General features: G+C 40.9%; 3 pseudogenes across 3 annotated transcripts; all 3 read right to left on the reverse strand.

Moving 5' to 3' along the window:
* Window positions 1–4934: 4934 nt before the first annotated feature.
* LOC309373512 (protocadherin gamma-A6 pseudogene) lies at window positions 4935–7552 on the reverse strand (annotated as a pseudogene). Its single transcript has one exon. The product of its transcript is annotated as a protocadherin gamma-A6 pseudogene (transcript).
* Window positions 7553–7746: 194 nt separating this feature from the next.
* Window positions 7747–14770, reverse strand: LOC309374828 (protocadherin gamma-B1 pseudogene; annotated as a pseudogene). Its single transcript has 2 exons — window positions 12341–14770; window positions 7747–7923 (listed from the first exon to the last, which is right to left on the reverse strand). The product of its transcript is annotated as a protocadherin gamma-B1 pseudogene (transcript).
* Window positions 14771–17832: 3062 nt separating this feature from the next.
* On the reverse strand, window positions 17833–20721 carry LOC309373509 (protocadherin gamma-B6 pseudogene; annotated as a pseudogene). The gene has a single exon. The product of its transcript is annotated as a protocadherin gamma-B6 pseudogene (transcript).
* Between the last annotated feature and the right edge of the window lie 548 nt (window positions 20722–21269).

A 21269-nucleotide genomic window follows, 5' to 3' on the forward strand; every position in this document is an offset into this window, starting at 1 on the left:
AATATTAAATATTAAATATAAAAAGGATATGTAAACACTATATTTTCTAAATAAAGAATATTCATTCTGTTATCTGGTAATCACTCACCTTTACTTCTTCTAAATATATGAGCCACAAAAGGCTACTCAAACAGAGCAGAGTAAACCAACAGACGTGAATAGAAAAACTCAACAACAAAAAAACACCCCACAGGTGTATGACACTCTAAGTCATACTGTGATTTGACAGCATCTGTTATTATAGAATGATGCTTGCTTGAAATATAATATTCTTAAACTCGCAATAACAGCAAGTTATTTTATTTAATAAAATAAACTTATTGGATAGGTCAGCTTACTATATAGTGCAGAAAAAAGAACTCACCATGTCAGCATTTTCCTTTTCAGAAATTAAATTACCTCCACTGACCATCAAAGAAATGTCAGAGTTGCCATTGCAAAGGATGTTCTCTGCTATTTGGACAGTGGGCTGCAGGAATGTCAGCTCATTCCTCCTGGATTCAGAGGACAGACAGACCTGGTAGGAATAAGGCAAAGTTCCGTCCTCATAATTGGGTGGGAATATCGCACCAGCCTTTGAGTGGGGGTCAGGAACAAAGCACTGAAGGAAAGTGGGGTTCCTTGACCTTCGAAGCTTCACCAGAATGGTCAGAATCACCGTCACCAGGAACAGGAAGGACACCAAGGTCAAGGCCAATACCAAATAAAACTGTAGATCAGACTGATATTCTGAGTCATTTGGTTGGGAGTTCATTTCTGGAAGAGCCTCCTGGAAGTTCTCAGCAAACACCAGGCTCAAAGTTGTGGTGGCTGAGAGAGGAGGATGCCCATTGTCCTTCACCAGGATGACCAGCCTCTGCTTCACAGCATCTCTCTCAAGTAATGCTCGGACTGTTTGCACCTCTCCTGTGTGGGAGCCAATGCTGAAGAGTGAGGGCTCTGTGGCCTGCAGGAGATGGAAGGAGAGCCAGGCATTGTGTCCCGAATCAGAGTCCACGGCCACCACCTTTGTCACCAGATAACCCGACTCAGCTGACCGAGGCACCATCTCAAAGAAAGGTGAGCCCTCTGTTGATTGTGAGGGGTACAGGATCTGCGGAGCGTTATCATTTCGATCCAAAACACATATTGTCACTGTGGCACTGCTATTGAGTGGTGGAGAACCTCCATCTTGGGCCTTCACTTGAATCTGAAACTCCCTGAATTGCTCATAGTCAAAGGAGTGTTGGGCATAGATGATCCCGGTCTCAGAGTTAATGGAGACATAGGAGGAGAGAGGCAGGTCCTTGATGTTGCTGTTAAGGATGGAGTAAGTGATTCTGGCATTGCGATCCAGATCTGGGTCAGAGGCCTTGACGTGGAAAATTGAAGCTCCAGATGGGTTGTTCTCTGGAATGTAGGCAGTGTAGGAAGATTTTGCAAAGGCTGGTGGGTTATCATTGATATCTGAGATCTGTATGGATATGGTTTTGTGTGTGGAGAGTGGAGGTGTGCCTTTGTCTGTGGCTGTGATTGTAATATTATACTCGGGAGTCCTTTCTCTGTCAAGGGCACCATCTATGAGGAGCTTGAAGTAATTATCTGAAGATGAGACTATCAGGAAAGGTACAAGTTCCTTCAGGTGACAGGTGACTTCTCCGTTATCCCCAGAATCCCTGTCCTGAACTTTAATGAGAGCAATCACAGCTCCAGAAGTGACATCTTCAGGAACTGGACTGGACACGGATGTAAGGATCACATCTGGAGCATTGTCATTCTCATCAAGAACCTCAATCTCCACATTGCAATGTGCCGCCAAGCCTCCTCCATCACTTGCCTGAATTATCATCACATAATATTGACTTTCTTCAAAATCCACACTTTCTATAAGTGTAATTGTTCCGTCTCTGGGATCCAGATGAAACTTCTGTTTGGCTGTTTTTGGGATGTCACTGAAAGTGTAAGTGATCTCAGCATTTGACCCTTCATCACTGTCAGATGCTTTGACTTGAAGCACAGAGGTTCCTTTGGGTGCACTCTCCTTCAGGCTCACTTTATATGTTGCCTGGGTGAAAACAGGGGCATTGTCATTAATATCAATAACTGTCACCAATATTTTGGCTGTTCCGGTTTTTGGAGGTTCTCCACCATCCATGGCTGTAAGGACCATGTGATGCATCTGTTCCTTTTCCCTGTCCAGTTGTTTCTGCAATATTAAGTCTGCATATTTGCCACCATCATTGCCAGCTTTAACTTCTAGTTTGAAATATGGAGTTGAGCTCAGCTGATAATTCTGGAGGGAGTTCATTCCAATATCATCATCTTCAGCATTTCCAAGAGCAAATCGAGTTCCTGGCAGAGTAGATTCACTAAATTTAAGCTCAATATTTTCATTCTGAAAATGTGGAGCATTATCATTAATGTCCTGGATAAAAATATTTACGTGGAAAATATTCAAAGGATTGTGTGCCACAACTTCTAATTTGAGGACACAAGTAGATGATTTGCCACAAATCTCTTCCCGATCTATCCTCTCATTCACATACAGGTTGCCATTTTGTTCATTCAAATCAAAGAATTGCTTTTCTGAAGAAATACCAAGCTTGCGCTTTGACAGCTCTCTGACATCCAACCCCAGATCTTTAACAAGGTTCCCCACAAAGGAGCCCTGCTCTGCTTCCTCTGAAACCGAATACTGAACCTTCTCAGACACTACCTGGCAGCAGAACACAGACCAGAATATGAACAGAAACAGTACTTGCCTCTTGGTGATCTCCCTTGTTCTCTGTGCCTGCTTTTCTTCCATCACATCCATTGCATTTCCTGAGTTCTTCCTTCTTTCAGTATAGTTTGCAAGACTCACAGTACACTAATGTGAGATAATACCAATATTGTTCTTTTGAGCTGATTCTTGGGAAACTGAGAGCTTTCCTTTCTTGCACAGCTTTTAAAATAAAAGCTTTTCCTTTCTGCTCCACTGATGTGTTAAGAGAGAGAGACTGCTCCAAGAGTCTCAGAAATGCTGAGCCATGGCTGCTCCCAAGTTGTCCAACAGTGACACTCTGAGTCCACATGGGGAACTGTATTTGCCATTTCAATAATGGTACATAGTATATAATTTCTAATAGAACTGCTTTTAATTTACCCTTTACCATTGCTTTCTAAGTTGTACCCCCCCTCCCAATGGATTGTTGATCAGACCTCATAGTTATTCACTCCATTAAGAACTCTTTTCAGTATGCAGGTCAATGAGACCAGAGTTCCAAAGTTCTTTCTTACATGTTTAATGTGCATTAAAACAATCTAAATAATATTAGGAAATTATCACAAGTGAATTTTTAATATGTATTCCCGTCAGAGGTTCAGCTTGTGATAATTTTAGGTTGACCCACACAGTGATGTGTGCATTTCATTAATGTGATCAAGAGGATTTGCCACTTGTATTTACAATAAGGGAAAGCAACTTTTTTTAGCACTATTTTTGTCTGGTGTTCAAATACTGTAATCCCTAAATAATTCCCACTTTCTCTTAAACATCAAACAATTTTGTGGGAATCCAAGCATCCTCCCAGTATACTTTGCATTGTCCAATTCACACATTAGTAGAGCTTCAGGATAGTCCTTCAAGGACATTGCCAGATATGGTCACCCAAACAACTCCCCCAAATTTCAGCACGTTACCATTCATTGTTTCCTTACAGGAACAAAAAAAACCCCACATGCCTCATAAACTGCACCAATTTTTGCCATTGTAGGGTGTTTACAACTCCAGCAATTACAGCATTTTTTAAAATACAAAAATGCCAGCAAAATTTCACCAAAGAGCTCTGGAATCAAACCAGCTTACAGTTACATTACAAAGGAGTAAATAAACTTGCAGTCACATTTCCATTGATGTACCCATTGTAGGAGTGTGGAACTACCTAGAAGAACACACTGTCGGCTGAAGCTGTTTTCATTCATTTTACAGAGAGAAGGCAACACATGACACCTTCTCTGGGGTTCAAAATTCCAACTCTACCTTACACTAGAAATCTCAATAGAGTAGAAAATACAACCCCCCCCCCCAAACCATTTGTTTGTTGCTGCTGTAGTTCAATAGCGGGTGAAGGTTGCAAGTTACAAAGGAGCATTATGCAACCAATCTTACAATACAATTGCTTGTAAATATATTTCCAGAGTCCCCTCACCATTGAATCTCCTCATTTTATCATACTAAAATATACAAACAGCCAAAATATCTCAGCCAATAAAAGAGTTAAGTAAATTCATTATTACTTTTCTTAAAAAAAATATGTCTTGTGGCAATGAGAATATCAGTATCAGCTTATTGGTGGGCAGTTGGGTATGTAGTGGAAAGAAGTTATTGGTGGAAAGATGGGAATGAGAACTTGTCAGAGAATACTAGGCCCTAATTTTCATTGAGGCGGCATGACTAAAACTTATCAGTAGCAAGGCAGGTGAGGGCTCCCATTTATATACTTATTTATTGATAGAGGTTTTTTAAACCACCCAATATTTGGAAGTGTAATAAAAATATGAAATAAAAGCCAAATACAACATTCAAAGCTAAAACAATTTAGAATCAATCTCACAGGAACTCACCTGATGCACATGAAAATAGGATGAGCCTAGCTTTCTCCTATACATCTCCTATACATGATGGTTTCAATATGTAGGGAACTATGTTTTTTATAGATGTCCACAAGGTTTTGTGAGCCTCCACCAGCAGTCCAAAGTAAGAGACAAAGACAGATAATCTGATGCATCAATATGAAGATTTGTTGAAAGAAGTTACTTCACAGAAGGATCTCATATAAAGTAATAATTAAAAGAAGGGGGAGCTGAAAATAATAGAAAGAAGACTGACATAGTTCTGAATATAATGAGAAAGCAGAGGCAGACAGGAAATATATTCTAATATTAAGAAAACCAAAAATCATGTTAATCTAAAATTATTTGCTCACCTGGACTACGATTAAGCCTTCATTGTTCAAGTTTAAATCTTCACCAGGTAGGATCGGATCCTTTGCCTCACAAGCTTCTTTATTGCTCAGAGTATTGGAATAATTTGCCTTTCTAGAGTCTGTAGTGAGAGAAACCTCCTGGCAGTAGGAGTGCAGAAATGCTCGGACTCCATCAATCCCCACAAACTGTGAGATGGGAGCGCCACTGAAATTCACACTCCCCGTCTCAAGCAGCTGAGAATTTCTCCACCTGTGCAACTTGATGGCCAGCAACACAAGGAGGAAGATGAGGAACAAGCAGGAGACAAAAGCCACTGCAAGGACCAGGTAGAAGGTGAGGTCAGATGGAGGCTCTACAGGAGCTGAGATGCTGCTCAGGTCTGAGAGGATTGCAGGGATGGTGTCAGCCAGCACCACAGTCAGAGTGGCTGAAGCAGAGAGAGGTGGCTGCCCATTGTCCTTGACTAAAACCACCAGGCTTTGCTTGAGGGCATCTTTCTCCAGAAAGAAGCGGGCTGTCCTGATCTCTCCCGTGTGGAGCCCCAGAGTGAAGAGCCCTGGCTCGGTGGCCTTGATCAGCTGGTAGGAGAGCCAGGCATTCTGGCCAGAGTCTGCATCCACGGCCACCACCTTAGTGACCAGGTAGCCTGGCTCAGAGGAGTGAGGGGCCAGCTCTATCCCTGTGGAGCCATCAGTGGGAGGGGAGGGGTACAGGATTTGGGGAGCATTGTCATTCTGGTCCAGGATGAAGAGAGTCACTGAGACGTTGGAGCTGAGTGGTGGAGAACCTCCATCCTGAGCCATTACATAGAACCGAATGTCTCGAAACGCTTCATAATCAAAGGAGGTCAGAGCATATATAACCCCCGTCTCAGAGTTAATGGAGAGGTAGGAGGAGAGGCGGGAGTCACTTCTTTGGTCATCAGTGATGGAATATGTTATTCTGGCATTTTCTTCCCAGTCAAGATCATTTGCTCTTATGGAAGAGACCATGGCTCCTCTTTGGTTATTCTCAAGAAAATAGAAAGTATAGTCTGTTTTTTCAAAGAGGGGTGGGTTGTCATTTGTGTCTAAAACATGAAGTGTGATAACTGTGACTGTAGAAAGAGGGGGGACTCCATGGTCAGTAACAGTGACAGTAATATTGAAGACTGACACCTGTTCCCTGTCAAGGGCACCATCAGTCATCAAACTGTAAAAGTTATCCATGGACTTCTTTAGCTGGAAAGGGAGGTTGCTGGGGATTGAACATGTGATTTCCCCATTGATTCCTGAATCTCGGTCTTGGACATTTAAAATAGCAATTACCGTTTGGGCTGGTGAACTTTCAAGTACGGTGTTGGTGGCAAAGGTAACTGATAATTGAGGTGCATTGTCATTCAGATCCGTAACTGATATCACAACCTTTGATCTGTCACTCAGGCCTCCTCCATCTTTTGCTTGTATCTCAAATGCATATAAAGATGATTCCTCATAATCAAGATTCCCAATAAGGATGATTTCACCTGTTGTGGAATTTAACAGAAACATTTGGGTGTCTCGCTTTGTAATTTCTTGGAAAGAGTATTTAATGTCTCCATTGATTCCTTCATCCATATCAGTGGCTCTCGCTGTCAAAACTGTGGACCACTTGGGAATATTCTCACTGATAGTCACTTCATAGAGAGGTTGGCTGAAAACTGGTGCATTGTCATTTGCATCAATAACAACAATGTGGATTTGTAATGTGCCAGACCTGATAGGATCACCTCCATCAGTAGCTGTGAGAAGCAAATTGTAAGCTGATTGTTCCTCTCTGTCCAGTGACTTTTCCAACACAAGCTCAACAAGTCTGGCACCATTTTCTTCTGTTTGCACATGCAAAGCAAAATGGCTACTGCCTGTGAGTTGGTAGGTCTGCACCGAATTTATCCCCCAATCTGGATCTTGAGCTTTGGGTAGAGGGATCTGGAATCCAGGCATAGATGCCTCACTGATTTCCAGCTCCTGTTCCCATAGAGGGAAGTGGGGAGCATTATCATTTATATCCGTAATTTCCACTTCAATTCCATAAAGCTTCAGTTTGCTTTCAACAAGAACCTGAAACTTCAACATACATTTCTCTGCCTCTCTGCAGATTTCCTCTCTATCTATTCTCTCAGATATCTGCAAATGGCCATTGTTGGCATTCAAAGAAAAGTACTGAATCATACCTACAGGAGAAACAATGCGGAGTCCATGGTTTGGGAGCTGTTTGCCATCCATTCCCAGGTCTTTTGCAATATTCCCCACGGAAGAGCCTTTGTGCATCTCTTCGGGAATGGAGTAGTGGATCTGCCCAGAAACTGCCTTCCAAGAAAACATCATGAAAAGGCACTGGAAGATTCCCTTTCTGCAGTTCCACAGCCTCTGAATTCCTTCCATCCTTGCAGCAGGTTAAAGACCCTTAGATTCTGGTTCAAAAGATGCTGTATCTAATTTTTTTCTAAGGAAAATGCACTTCCATTTCTTCTTTGCACTGATAAACAGCTTGTTCCTTCAGATATTTTGTGCTTGTGTTTAATGGAAAGGCAACTTCAATTGGGCAGGATTTCACATTTTTGCTCCATTCTGGTCAACAGTGACACCCAGAGGATCAAGCCCAAACTGCAAAACCTTCAGATATAGCTAGGATTACTATTCTTTTTCCTTAGAATTTACCCACTAAGGATAAATAAGAGTGACAACTTTTGTTGCTGTAATCAAATTCAAAAGGAGCAGGAAAGACAAGTATGTTTAGAATTCCTGCCCTACCCCGTTACTGGAAATTCTGGAATTAATGTTATGGATCTTTCTCAGCAATGTTTTCTGCTGGCTTTTCTAAGGGAATATCCAATAGATTTTTTTCTTGAGGGATAAACAACACTAATAACCACCAGTACATCTTTGTTACCTCTGGCACTTCACCCCTCTCAGCTCCTATTTGTTCATTCACATCTCTAGGCTGTTCATCTTCAAACTGAATTTTTATTTTTAGGTACGTGTTACATAAGCCCTATTTGGGCATACACTGTCCATACCTGAGGAGAAATATGGAGTGCTTCTTAGTCCTTTCCTGTCCTGCATTTCATCTGTACACAATCTAGATCCTTCCATGAATTTGAGGTTTGAGGTGGGGAGCTACTTGTAGGGGCCCCACACATGATTTAGAACTTTGCACCATCATGTTTTCTTTGCTTGCACTTGAGGAGATGGTTCAAATAGGGCTGTACTGGGTAGGAGATGTACATCATGAATGCCCCAGTTCAAATCAAACTTCAAGTCCTTGGGCAAGACTTCCTTCCTCCTCTCTCTGGTTGAGTTCACACAACAGTTTCCTCCATTTCCCTGATGTTTCCCTAACTATTAACTTCTGCATTATATTCAAGTTTTAACATGGCATGAAATCCACTTCATTTCCATGTTATTTAATTGCAGGAAAAAATCCATTTGCTGCTCCCTTAAACTGGAAAATCGCAGGAGTAAAGTGATGAAATTTGGGGCTGTATACATGGGGGAATGAATACATGCACAGCTATGGGTGGAATAGTGGCAATGTTATCCAATGATGTTCATTGTTGCGTCACACCACACACACTGGTGTGAATGAAATTTAGTGGAACATGATATATTGCTCATATATTGATATGCTGATATATTGGTAAAAAATATACACATAACACAACTGGTACTGCAGTGTGAAAGGATCATTGGAAAACAGAACAGAAGCACTAGTGTTCTAGTCAGGAAAACTAATGCAATACTTGCCACATCTAAATGCATGCTCTCTCCATCTCATCCACAACATGAGGGAAATAATGCTGATCTATCTTTCTGGGTTATTGAAGAGTTACAAGGGAATGTATATCAACCATTTTCTACACTAAAGTGCTCTATAAACACCAAGGATGACTGTACAGTGAAAAGAAGGCCATGTCCTCCTTAATTTATTGCTCACATTGTGCCTAGAAGAAAATAAAGCCAAGATGAATGCTATTAAAGCCAATTATTATTACTACACCACATCACATTACAGAGATAAAAAGAAGCAGGAAGAGATTGGTGGCACACGCAATGGGGTGGAGCTGTGGAGTGACCCTCCAACACTAGTGTTGTTGATGGGGCTTACCTGGTCAGGGCTGGGCTGACACAACTGTGTGGTTGGGGCTGTGCAGGTGCACCAGCAGCCGTGCTAGATGTTCCCACAGTTAAAATCACATGACTCCAGCCTCACTGCTGCCCCATCCAGGTAGGCAACAGTGTATGGGGGTGAGGGGTGGATTCACCAGCTGCCCACCACCATGCATGTCACTACTACAGGTGGATAACTTTCAATGTCAGCTTATGAGCTCATGTATGACAATCAGTTGTCAAGCTCAGAGCCAGCATTATTAAAAACTAGCCGGTGATGACCTGTTAAACCTCCAGTCATCTTTCTTGGAGATCTTGATCCTCTTCTGCTTCTTGTTGCACAAAATCAGCAGGACTACTAAAACTGCTATACTGAATTTGCTGAATGCTTTCCCCCAGAAGACAGAAAATCAAGCATCCGATCCACTAAGCAATGCCATAAAAGTTTCTTTCAAAATTAGTCTTCATCTCTCACTACAGAATATGCACTGGCAACAAACATTTCAACACATTAGGCATGATCCAGCATTAATGTATATGAAGCAGCAAACACAGGGGTGTGCAGCTTGTATGTCCTTGAAAGATTGACTTTCCATGTGAAAGCATTCCAAGCCAAAGAAGTGAGAGGGCATCTAACATTGTTATGACTCAATAATCATTAGTCACCTATGTTACTACAGCATGGAAGAGTGACTGGCGATGGTATAGATAGAAATACTAGCCACATGCACACTCACCTACATACATACTGTTGGCCACAACTGTTCCAAGTGGTCATAATTTCTAATCATACATTGCAAATGCTCTTAGCTGTTCTGACTGTTAAGGAAAGGAGGAAAGAGAAAGAGATTTTGGATTCATGATGCACACATATTTGGGTCGGCATATCGGACAATACAGGGACCACTGTTTTTCCCTATTGCTCATTGCCTGTGTTTTGTCTTTCTAGTATATGGTTTTTGGAGGTGGGGAATTGATGCATTTTATATATTTATTTAAAATAATTATATAGTCCCTGTCCCACACTCAAAGAGTACCTAGGTTGTGTATAATATTAATTTAAGACCATATAAGCACTAGTTCAATGCAATAAAATGCATAATAAAGTACAGTATATAATACTGTTGTCAGGAACTTAGTGGAGTTGAACACCGATGGCCAGCAAATACTTGGTCACATAGATACGTCTTTAAATGTTGTAATGTACTGCACCGTACATTATTATTGAATTCAAAAGGGAAGACTGTTCCACCACAGAGTAGGCCATCCTCATGGTTGCCAGAACATGTACTGATGCAGGTAATAAGACGACCAGGAATGTCTCCACTGAAGATCTTGGTGGACAGATGAAATGATATGAGAACAATCATTATCTTGAATAAACTTGTGTTAAGTTTTTTTTAGAAAGGATGTGGAAAAATGTAGAGAATTTAGGAGTGCTTCATTAATCTTTTGTGATATATCAGGACAGTTTCCTTTGGGAGGTTGTGGACTCCCCTTCCTTGGAGGTTTTTTTTAGCAGAGGTTGTATGGCCATCTGCCATTGATGCTCTAACTGAGATTCCTGCATTGCAGGGGGTTGGACCAGACGACCCTTGGGTCCCTTGCAACTCTATGACTCCATGACAGAAAGTCTAATTGCACCACTCATTGATGAGATACAGGCTGTGTACGAGCTCTTTTCATTCTGCAACCAGCATGCAGTCACTGGACCTGAGGGGTTCTTGTACTATTGACAGCTTCCACCAATACTTCAACATATCATACACTGTGCTTTTCCAATCAGACCCAACTTTGTATGAGCTTTAATTTGTTTTAATCTATTCTGTTGTGATTTTAACTTTCTGTGTGCTTTAAATTATGGTTGTCATTTAAAAATATTATTTTATTCATTTTTACTAATATAAAAGTTTAACAATGTAGAACATTTCTATACTCTCAATCTGAAAAATACAAAAATATAGATCTCCATTGTTAAAACTGGACAAATCTCCCTCAGTTATAAATTATAACTGTCCAAAAAATAATTAGGAAAGGTAGACTTTTGCAGATCCCATACCCGTCACGGCTCTTAACATGGCTTTGGGGCAAGATGTAAATTCCTCAGCTCTCAAGCTTAACCCCCATCCAAGTTCCTGGGAGCTGACTGCTTCTTGGTCTCTTGACACAGAAAACAGCTTTTTCAAAGCACCAGAAATTAATCTCTTGTTCACTCATTTTTCCAAAATGAATACGGGAACCAAGACTTATATCTGGCTATTATCAATCACCATGTAATTATCTCTGTTGGCAGAAATCCAACAAAATATGTTCGTTCTGCTATTTCCTTCCCCACAACACATAAAAAAGCCATTTCCTTGCCCACAACACATAAAAACTTCCTAATATTTAGTTTAATAGTTTAATAATAAGGAAAATTTTGCCAATAACTAAAAAAATTGCAAACATATACAGGAATATGTTTGGGTGTTTGTTCTTCCATATATATTTTTAAAGAGAGAACATTAAAACAGCTACATATTCGAAATTAGCCATGCTGCTAAATAAATAAATAAATAAATAAATAAATAAATAAATAAATAAATTAGCATTGTCTCCACTCAAACATGCTATGCTGTGTATGAAGAATGGCAGACAAAATTAATGGACTACGCAGAATTAGAGAAAAATGACAGGAAGGATTTGAAACCTGTGTGACCAGAGATTCACAGAAGATTGGAAGAAATATAAAAACTATTTGAAGAGGAACTGTAATCAACAAATTATGCTAGTAGGAAGTTTTGTAAGGAGAAATATATGAAATATTGCAAAGTAGAGAAAGAATAGAGATATTAGTTTTGAGAGTTAAATGTAATAGTGGAAGTAAGTGAATATTAAGTGAATAGATTGGAAAATTTTCAGATGTGATTGATAGAAGTAAAAAAAAATGGTGTAAGAAATGAAAGTATGCTAAATTACTGTTAAAATGATATGTTGAAAAATTAATTAAAAAATTATATTAAAAAAACAAACAAACATGCTATGGTGTGGTCCCATATCATCACCCTAAGTCAGCATGACAATAGGCATCTAGATAATTTTGACAGAGCCTCCTCCAAACTGAAATGGTGCCCCTCAACAATTGCTGGAAAGGCCATTTATTAGCTGGAAAGGCCATTCTATTGTCTAGGAAGCCACTTTGATAACATCCACTGTTAATAACTAAACCCTCAAACAAGTGATATCACACCTAAACCCCCCCCCACAAATAATGCAATATAACTCACCGTGCTGTCATTTTCCTTTTCTGAAATTAAATTACCTCCACTGACCATCAAAGAAATGTCAGAGCTGCCATTGCAAAGCATGTTCTCTGCTATTTGGACAGTGGGCTGCAGGAATGTCAGCTCATTCCTCCGGGATTCAGAGGACAGACAGACCTGGTAGGAATAAGGCAAAGTTCCGTCCTCATAATTGGGTGGGAATATGGCACCAGCCTTTGAATGGGGGTCAGGAATAAAGCACTGAAGGAAAGTGGGGTTCCTTGACCTTCGAAGCTTCATCAGAATGGTCAGAATCACCGTCACCAGGAACAGAAAAGACACCAAGGTCAAGGCCAATACCAAATAAAACTGTAGATCAGACTGATATTCTGAGTCATTTGGTTGGGAGTTCATTTCTGGAAGAGCCTCCTGGAAGTTCTCAGCAAACACCAGGCTCAAAGTTGTGGTGGCTGAGAGAGGAGGATGCCCATTGTCCTTCACCAGGATGACCAGCCTCTGCTTCACAGCATCTCTCTCAAGTAATGCTCGGACTGTTTGCACCTCTCCTGTGTGGGAGCCAATGCTGAAGAGTGAGGGCTCTGTGGCCTGCAGGAGATGGAAGGAGAGCCAGGCATTGTGTCCCGAATCAGAGTCCACCGCCACCACCTTCGTCACCAGATAACCCGACTCAGCTGACCGAGGCACCATCTCAAAGAAAGGTGAGCCCTCTGTTGACTGTGAGGGGTACAGGATCTGGGGGGCGTTATCATTTCGATCCAAAACACATACTGTCACTGTGGCACTGCTATTAAGTGGTGGAGAACCTCCATCTTGGGCCTTCACTTGAATCTGAAACTCCCTGAATTGCTCATAGTCAAAGGAGCGTTGGGCATAGATGATCCCAGTCTCAGAGTTAATGGAGACATAGGAGGAGAGAGGCAAGTCCTTGATGTTGCTGTGAAGGATGGAGTAAGTGATTCTGGCATTGCGATCCAGATCTGGGTCAGAGGCCTTGATGTGGAAAATTGAAGCTCCAGATGGGTTGTTCTCTGGAACATAGGCAGTGTAGGAAGATTTCTCAAAGGCTGGTGGGTTATCATTGATATCTGAGATCAGTATTGATATGGATTTGTGTGTGGAGAGTGGAGGTGTGCCTTTGTCTGTGGCTATGATTGTAATATTATACTCGGTAGTCCTTTCTCTGTCAAGGGCACCATCTATGAGGAGCTTGAAGTAATTACTCGAAGATGAGACTATCAGGAAAGGTCCAAGTTCCTTCAGGTGACAGGTGACTTCTCCGTTATCCCCAGAATCCCTGTCCTGAACTTTAATGAGAGCAATCACAGCTCCAGAAGTGACATCTTCAGGAACTGGGCTGGACACGGATGTAAGGATCACATCTGGAGCATTGTCATTCTCATCAAGAACCTCAATCTCCACATTGCAATGTGCCGCTAAGCCTCCTCCATCACTTGCCTTAATTATCATCAGATATTTTTGTCTGTCCTCAAAATCAACACTTTCTATAAGTGTAATTGTTCCATCTCTGGGATCGAGATAAAACTTCTGCTTGGCTGTTTTTGGGATGTCACTGAAAGTGTAAGTGATCTCAGCATTGGACCCTTCATCACTGTCAGATGCTTTGACTTGAAGCACAGAGGTTCCTTTGGGTGCATTCTCCTTCAGGCTCACTTTATAGATTTTCTGGGTGAAAACAGGGGCATTGTCATTGATATCAATAACTGCCACCAATATTTTGGCTGTTCCGGTTTTTGGAGGTTCTCCACCATCCATGGCTGTAAGGACCATGTGATGCATCTGTTCTTTTTCCCTGTCCAGTTGTTTCTGCAATATTAATTCTGCATATTTGCCACCATCATTGCCAGCTTGAATTTCTAGTTTGAAATATGGAGTTGAGCTCAATTGATAATTCTGAAGGGAGTTCATTCCAATATCATCATCTTCAGCATTTCCAAGAGCAAATCGAGTTCCCGGCAGAGTAGACTCACTCAATTTAAGCTCAATATTTTCATTTTGGAAATGTGGGGCATTATCATTAATGTCCTGGATAAAAATATTTATGTGGAAAATATTCAAAGGATCGTGTGCCACAACTTCTAATTCGAGGACACAAGTGGATGATTCCCCACAGATCTCTTCTCGGTCTATCCTCTCATTCACATACAGGTTGCCATTTTGTTTATTCAAATCAAAGAATTGCTTTTCTGAAGAAATACCCAGCTTGCGCTTTGACAGCTCTCTGAGATCCAACCCCAGATCTTTAGCAAGGTTCCCCACAAAGGAGCCCTGCTCTGCTTCCTCTGGAACTGAATACTGAACCTGCTCAGACCCCACCTGGCAGAAGAACACCGACCAGAATATGAACAGAAACAGTACTTGCCTCCTGATGATCTTCCTTGTTCTCTCTGCCTGCTTTACTTCCATCACATCCATTGCCTTTCCTGATTTCTCCTCCTCTTTCACTTCAGTTTTCAAGACTCCCAGTACACTTATTTGAAATAATAGAAATATTGTTCTTTTGAGCTGATCTTTGGGAAACTGAGAGCTTTCCTTTCTTGAGCAGCTTTTAAAATAAAAGCATTTCCTTTCTGCTCAGCTGAAGTGTTAAGAGAGAGAGACTGCTCTAAGAGTCTCGGAAATGCTGAGCCATGGCTGCTCCCATGTTGTCCAACAGTGACACTCTGAGCCCATACGGTGAACTGCTTTTACTATTTCTATAATTCTACATGGAATTTTATCTCTTAAGTAGGGAATTGTTTGTAATATAAGTACACCTTTAAATGCAATCAGAAACAAATTTCTTCTCCATCACTTGTGTGCATCCTCGCTTCCCAGTCCCTCACCATTCAGCATCATTGCTTTATTTTCTTTCTTTAAAAAGAAGTGGGAAAAAACACAAGAAAACCATAGGAATAGTAGAGAGGGGATGCTTTTTGGAGAGTAGGGCTCATCAGATATAGAAGGTTTGTTTCCAGAGGCTTCTAAAGAAATTGTGTTCTTCTAGGTCATTTAAGGAGTGTAATTCCTTGTCAGGGTATACAAGGTTTGTCAATGTCTCCTTCATTGGATCAGGAGGCAGAGGGAACTACATGCTCTCTGGCAGGAAATTCCACTTCTGTGCATACTCAGGAACATCATTTCTGGTTCAAGGTTAGGACTGTATTACCTCTGTCAATTGACAGTTCCCACCAGCACCTCACACCTTTTCAAAGCTGATTTTTTTTTTACTTGAAAAGGGGAAGAAATGGCAGGGAGGTTTAGCTAACGGTATTGATGAACCCCATTTTATGCTTGAAATTAATTCAAAGAAAACTGGGTCCTCGCTGAACTAAAGTGATTAAAAAAGATGGGAGAACTTATATTTAAAATCTTCCCATAGGACCTGGACTAAAGCTAGCTGCACTCTTTATAAAATAGATAACATGTAATACATTATTATGTTATTTGCTGTCTTTCATCCAGTTTAAACATAGCATTAATATCTCTATACTTTTGCATAATTCCATTTAAAAAGTTTCTGTAAAGGAATAAAATACTGAAAGACCAAACTAACCATTGTGCATTTGATTAATGTGATCAAAATATTTTACCACATGTATTTACAATAATGTAATGCAACTGTTTCTAGCACCATTTCACCCCAGGTGTTCCCAATATTAAATCATTTCCAGTTTCTCTTTAACCGTCATACAATTTTGTGTGAATCAAAGCATTCCCAACCCACCCGCTCCAATGCAGTTTTGATTCTGCAATGAACGTACTTCCAGGACATTGTCACAAATGGTCACCCCTACAATATCTTCAAAGCTCAGACCCTACCAGCTACAGCTGTGTCAATAACTTGGCACAAACCATATAATGTTGTTTGGGGACATCTTTCTATCCCAGGACAGTTTTCTTGTGAGTTTCTTAATAGGGTCAGAAACACATCCCACAAATAAGTGTTCTCCGGCTTGGAATGTTTGGACATTGTCAAGCACTCTTCTTCTGACACCACAGACACATATATTTTCTGGGATTCAAAATTCTACCCTCATCTTATATTGGAAATCGCATTGGGGTAGAAACACCCCCCCAAAAAAAGTTGGTGTGTTGCTGTTGTTTTCTGACACAGGGTGAAGGTTCCAAGTTATAAGGAGTATAATGCAATCAATCTTACATTCGATTGCCTTCATTTTAAATTTGCTTTAACTTGTATTAATCTACAGTGGTACCTCGGGTTACATACGCTTCAGGTTACATACGTTTCAGGTTACAGACTCTGCTAACCCAGAAATAGTACCTCAGGTTAAGAACTTTGCTTCAGGATGAGAACAAAAATCGTGCTCTGGCGGCGTGGCGGCAGCAGGAAGCCCCATTAGCTGAAGTATTGCTTCAGGTTAAGAACAGTTTCAGGTTAAGAACGGACCTCCGGAATGAATTAAGTACTTAACCCAAGGTACCACTGTATTCTGTTGTGATTTTAACTTTCTGTGTGCTTTAAATTATGGTTGTCATTTTTAAAATATTATTTTTAATAATATAAAAGTTTAACAATGTAGAACATTTATATACTCTCAATCTAAAAAATACAAATATACAGATTTTCATTGTTAAAACTGGACAAATCTCCATCAGTTTTAAATTATAACTGCCCCAAAAATAATTAAGAAAGGGAGACTTTTACAGATCCCATACCCATCTCGGCTCTTACATGGCTTTAGGGCAAGATGTAAATTCCACAGCTCTCAAGTCACTTAACCCCCATCCGAGTTCCTAGGAGCTGACTGCTTCTTGGTCAATTGACAACAGAAAACAGCCTTTTCAAAGCACCAGGGATTATTCTCTCGTTCACTCTTTTCCCCAAAATGAATATGGGAGCCAAGAGACTTATGTCTGGCTATCATCAATCACCATGTAATTATCCCTGCTGGCAGACTGTCAACAAAAGATGTTCAATCCTCTATTTCCTTCCCCATAACACATAAAAAACTCTCCACAAACTTCCTAATATTTAGTTTGATAATAAGGAGAATTTTGCCAATAACTAAAAAATTTGCAAACTTCTTGAAGCATATACTATGTAGGATGTTTTTGTGTTTGTTCTTGCATATACTGTATCTTCTTAAAAAGAGAACATTAAAATAGCTACATATTCAAATTTAGTCATGCTGCAAAGAAAGAAAAAAGAAAGAAAGAAAGAAAGAAAGAAAGAAAGAAAACAATTTAGCACTGTCTCCACTCAAACATACTATACTATGGTCCCAGATCATCACCCTAAGTCAGCATGAAGATAGGCATCTAGATAATTCAGACTGAGGCTTCCATAATTTGCAGTTTTCTCCCTCAACAACTGCTGAAAAATCCATCCCATTAGGTTGCTCTGCAGCAGTAGCAGCTCAGTATTACTCTCTACCTACGTTCCTGGTAACATGGCATGAATTGTCTGGAGTGCCAGTTTGATAACATCCACTGTTTACAAATAAACTCTCAAAAAAGTGATAACACCAAATTCCCTATAAGGAACATGAAATATAACTCACCGTGCTGTCATTTTCCTTTTCAGAAATTAAATTGCCTCCACCGACCATCAAAGAAATGTCAGAGTTGCCATTGTAAAGGATGTTCTCTGCTATTTGGACAGTGGGCTGCAGGAATGTCAGCTCATTCCTCCTGGATTCAGAGGACAGACAGACCTGATAGGAATAAGGCAAAGTTCCGTCCTCATAATTGGGTGGGAATATGGCACCAGCCTTTGAGTGGGGGTCAGGAATAAAGCACTGAAGGAAAGTGGGGTTCCTTGACCTTCGAAGCTTCATCAGAATGGTCAGAATCACCGTCACCAGGAACAGAAAAGACACCAAGGTCAAGGCCAATACCAAATAAAACTGTAGATCAGACTGATATTCTGAGTCATTTGGTTGGGAGTTCATTTCTGGAAGAGCCTCCTGGAAGTTCTCAGCAAACACCAGGCTCAAAGTTGTGGTGGCTGAGAGAGGAGGATGCCCATTGTCCTTCACCAGGATGACCAGCCTCTGCTTCACAGCATCTCTCTCAAGTAATGCTCGGACTGTTTGCACCTCTCCTGTGTGGGAGCCAATGCTGAAGAGTGAGGGCTCTGTGGCCTGCAGGAGATGGAAGGAGAGCCAGGCATTGTGTCCCGAATCAGAGTCCACGGCCACCACCTTCGTCACCAGATAACCCGACTCAGCTGACCGAGGCACCATCTCAAAGAAAGGTGAGCCCTCTGTTGATTGTGAGGGGTACAGGATCTGCGGAGCGTTATCATTTCGATCCAAAACACATACTGTCACTGTGGCACTGCTATTGAGTGGTGGAGAACCTCCATCTTGGGCCTTCACTTGAATCTGAAACTCCCTGAATTGCTCATAGTCAAAGGAGCGTTGGGCATAGATGATCCCGGTCTCAGAGTTAATGGAGACATAGGAGGAGAGAGGCAGATCCTTTATGTTGCTGTTAAGGATGGAGTAAGTGATTCTGGCATTGCGATCCAGATCTGGGTCAGAGGCCTTGATGTGGAAAATTGAAGCTCCAGATGGATTGTTCTCTCGGACATAGGCAGCGTAGGAAGTTTTTTCAAAGGCTGGTGGGTTATCATTGATATCTGAGATCTGTATTGATATGGTTTTGTGTGTGGAGAGTGGAGGTGAACCTTTGTCTGTGGCTATGATTGTAATATTATACTCGGGAGTCCTTTCTCTGTCAAGGGCACCATCTATGAGGAGCTTGAAATAATTGTCCGAGGATGAGACTATCAGGAAAGGTACAAGTTCCTTCAGGTGACAGGTGACTTCTCCATTATCCCCAGAATCCCTGTCCTGAACTTTAATGAGAGCAATCACAGCTCCAGATGCGACATCTTCAGGAACGGGGCTGGACACGGATGTAAGGATCACATCTGGAGCATTGTCATTTTCATCAAGAACCTCAACCTCCACTTTGCAATGTGCTGCCAATCCTCCTCCATCACTTGCCTGAATTATCATCACATAATATTGACTCTCTTCAAAATCAACGCTTTCTATGAGTGCAATGGTTCCATCTCTGGGATCCAGATGAAATTTCTGCTCAGCTGTTTTTGAGATGTCACTGAATGTATAAGTGATCTCAGCATTGGACCCTTCATCACTGTCAGATGCTTTGACTTGAAGCACAGAGGATCCTTTGGGTGCATTCTCCTTCAGGCTCACTTTATAGATTGTCTGGGTGAAAACAGGGGCATTGTCATTAATATCAATAACTGTTACCAATATTTTGGCGGTTCCGGTTTTTGGAGGTTCTCCACCATCCATAGCTGTAAGGACCATGTAGTGCGTGTGTTCCTTTTCCCTGTCCAGTTGTTTCTGCAATATTAACTCTGCATATTTGCCACCATCATTGCTGTTTTGAATTTCTAGTTTGAAATATGGAGTTGAGCTCAATTGATAATTCTGGAGGGAGTTTATTCCAATATCATCATCTTCAGCATTTCCAAGAGCAAATCGAGTTCCTGGCAGAGTAGATTCACTAAATTTAAGCTCAACATTTTCATTCCGGAAATATGGGGCATTGTCATTAATGTCCTGGATAAAAATATTTACGTGGAAAATATTCAAAGGATTTTGTGCTACAACTTCTAATTTGAGGACACAAGTAGATGATTTGCCACAAATCTCTTCCCGATCTATCCTCTCATTCACATACAGGTTGCCATTTTGTTCATTCAGATCAAAGAATTTCTTTTCTGAAGAAATACCAAGCTTGCGCTTTGACAGCTCTCTGACATTCAACCCCAGATCTTTAGCAAGGTTCCCCACAAAGGAGCCCTGCTCTGCTTCCTCTGGAACAGAATACTGAACCTTCTCAGACACTACCTGGCAGCAGAACACAGAGCAGAATATGAACAGAAACAGTACTTGCCTCTTGGTGATCTTCCTTGTTCTCTCTGCCTGCTTTTCTTCCATCACATCCATTGCATTTCCTGATTTCTTCCTTCTTTCAGTATAGTTTGCAAGACTCCCAGTACACTTAAGTGAGATAGTACCAATAACGTTCTTTTGAGCTGATTCTTGGGAAACTGAGAGCTTTCCTTTCTTGAGCAGCTTTTAAAAGAAAAGCTTTTCCTTTCTGCTCATCTGAAGAGAGAGAGACTGCTCCAAGAGTCTCAGAAATGCTGAGCCATGGCTGCTCCCACGTTGTCCAACAGTGACACTCTGAGTTCACATGGGGAACTGTATTTCCCATTTCAATAATGGTACATAGTATATAATTTCTAATGTAGAGAACTGCTTTTAATTTATCCCTTAACCATTGTTTTCAGGTTGTACCCCCCTCAATGGATTATTGATCAGACCTTATAGTTATTCACTCCATTAAGGACTCTTTTCTGTATGCAGGTCAATGAGACCAGAGCTCCAAATTTCTTTCTTCCATGTCTAATGTGCATTAAAAAAAATCTAAACGATATTTAAAAAGTATCACCGTGAATATTTAATACATATTCCCATCAGAGGTTCAGCTGGGTTGACCCACATCCTCCCAGCATACTTTTCATTGTCCAATTCACACATTAGTAGAACCTCAGGATAGTCCTTCTAGGACATTGTCAGAAATGGTCACCCAGACAACTTCCCCAAATTTCAGCAAGTTACCATTCATTGTTTTCTTTACGGGAACAAAAAAACCCCACATGCCTCATAAAATGTCCCCCAAATGCATCAATTCTTGCCACTGTAGTGTGTTTACAACTCCAACCATGACAGCATATTTTTAATAGAAAAATACAAGCGACATGTCACCAAAGAGCACTGGAATCAAAACAGCTTATAGTCACGTGACAGAGGAGTAAATAAACTTGCAGTCACATTTCCAGTGATACACCCATTGTAGCAGTGTGGAATTACCTAGAAGAACACACCTTCGGCTGAAACTGTTTTCATTCATATTACAGGGA

This window comes from Podarcis melisellensis, assembly GCF_964234715.1.
Source record: "Podarcis melisellensis genome assembly, chromosome: 7".
Classification (NCBI taxonomy): domain Eukaryota; kingdom Metazoa; phylum Chordata; class Lepidosauria; order Squamata; family Lacertidae; genus Podarcis; species Podarcis melisellensis.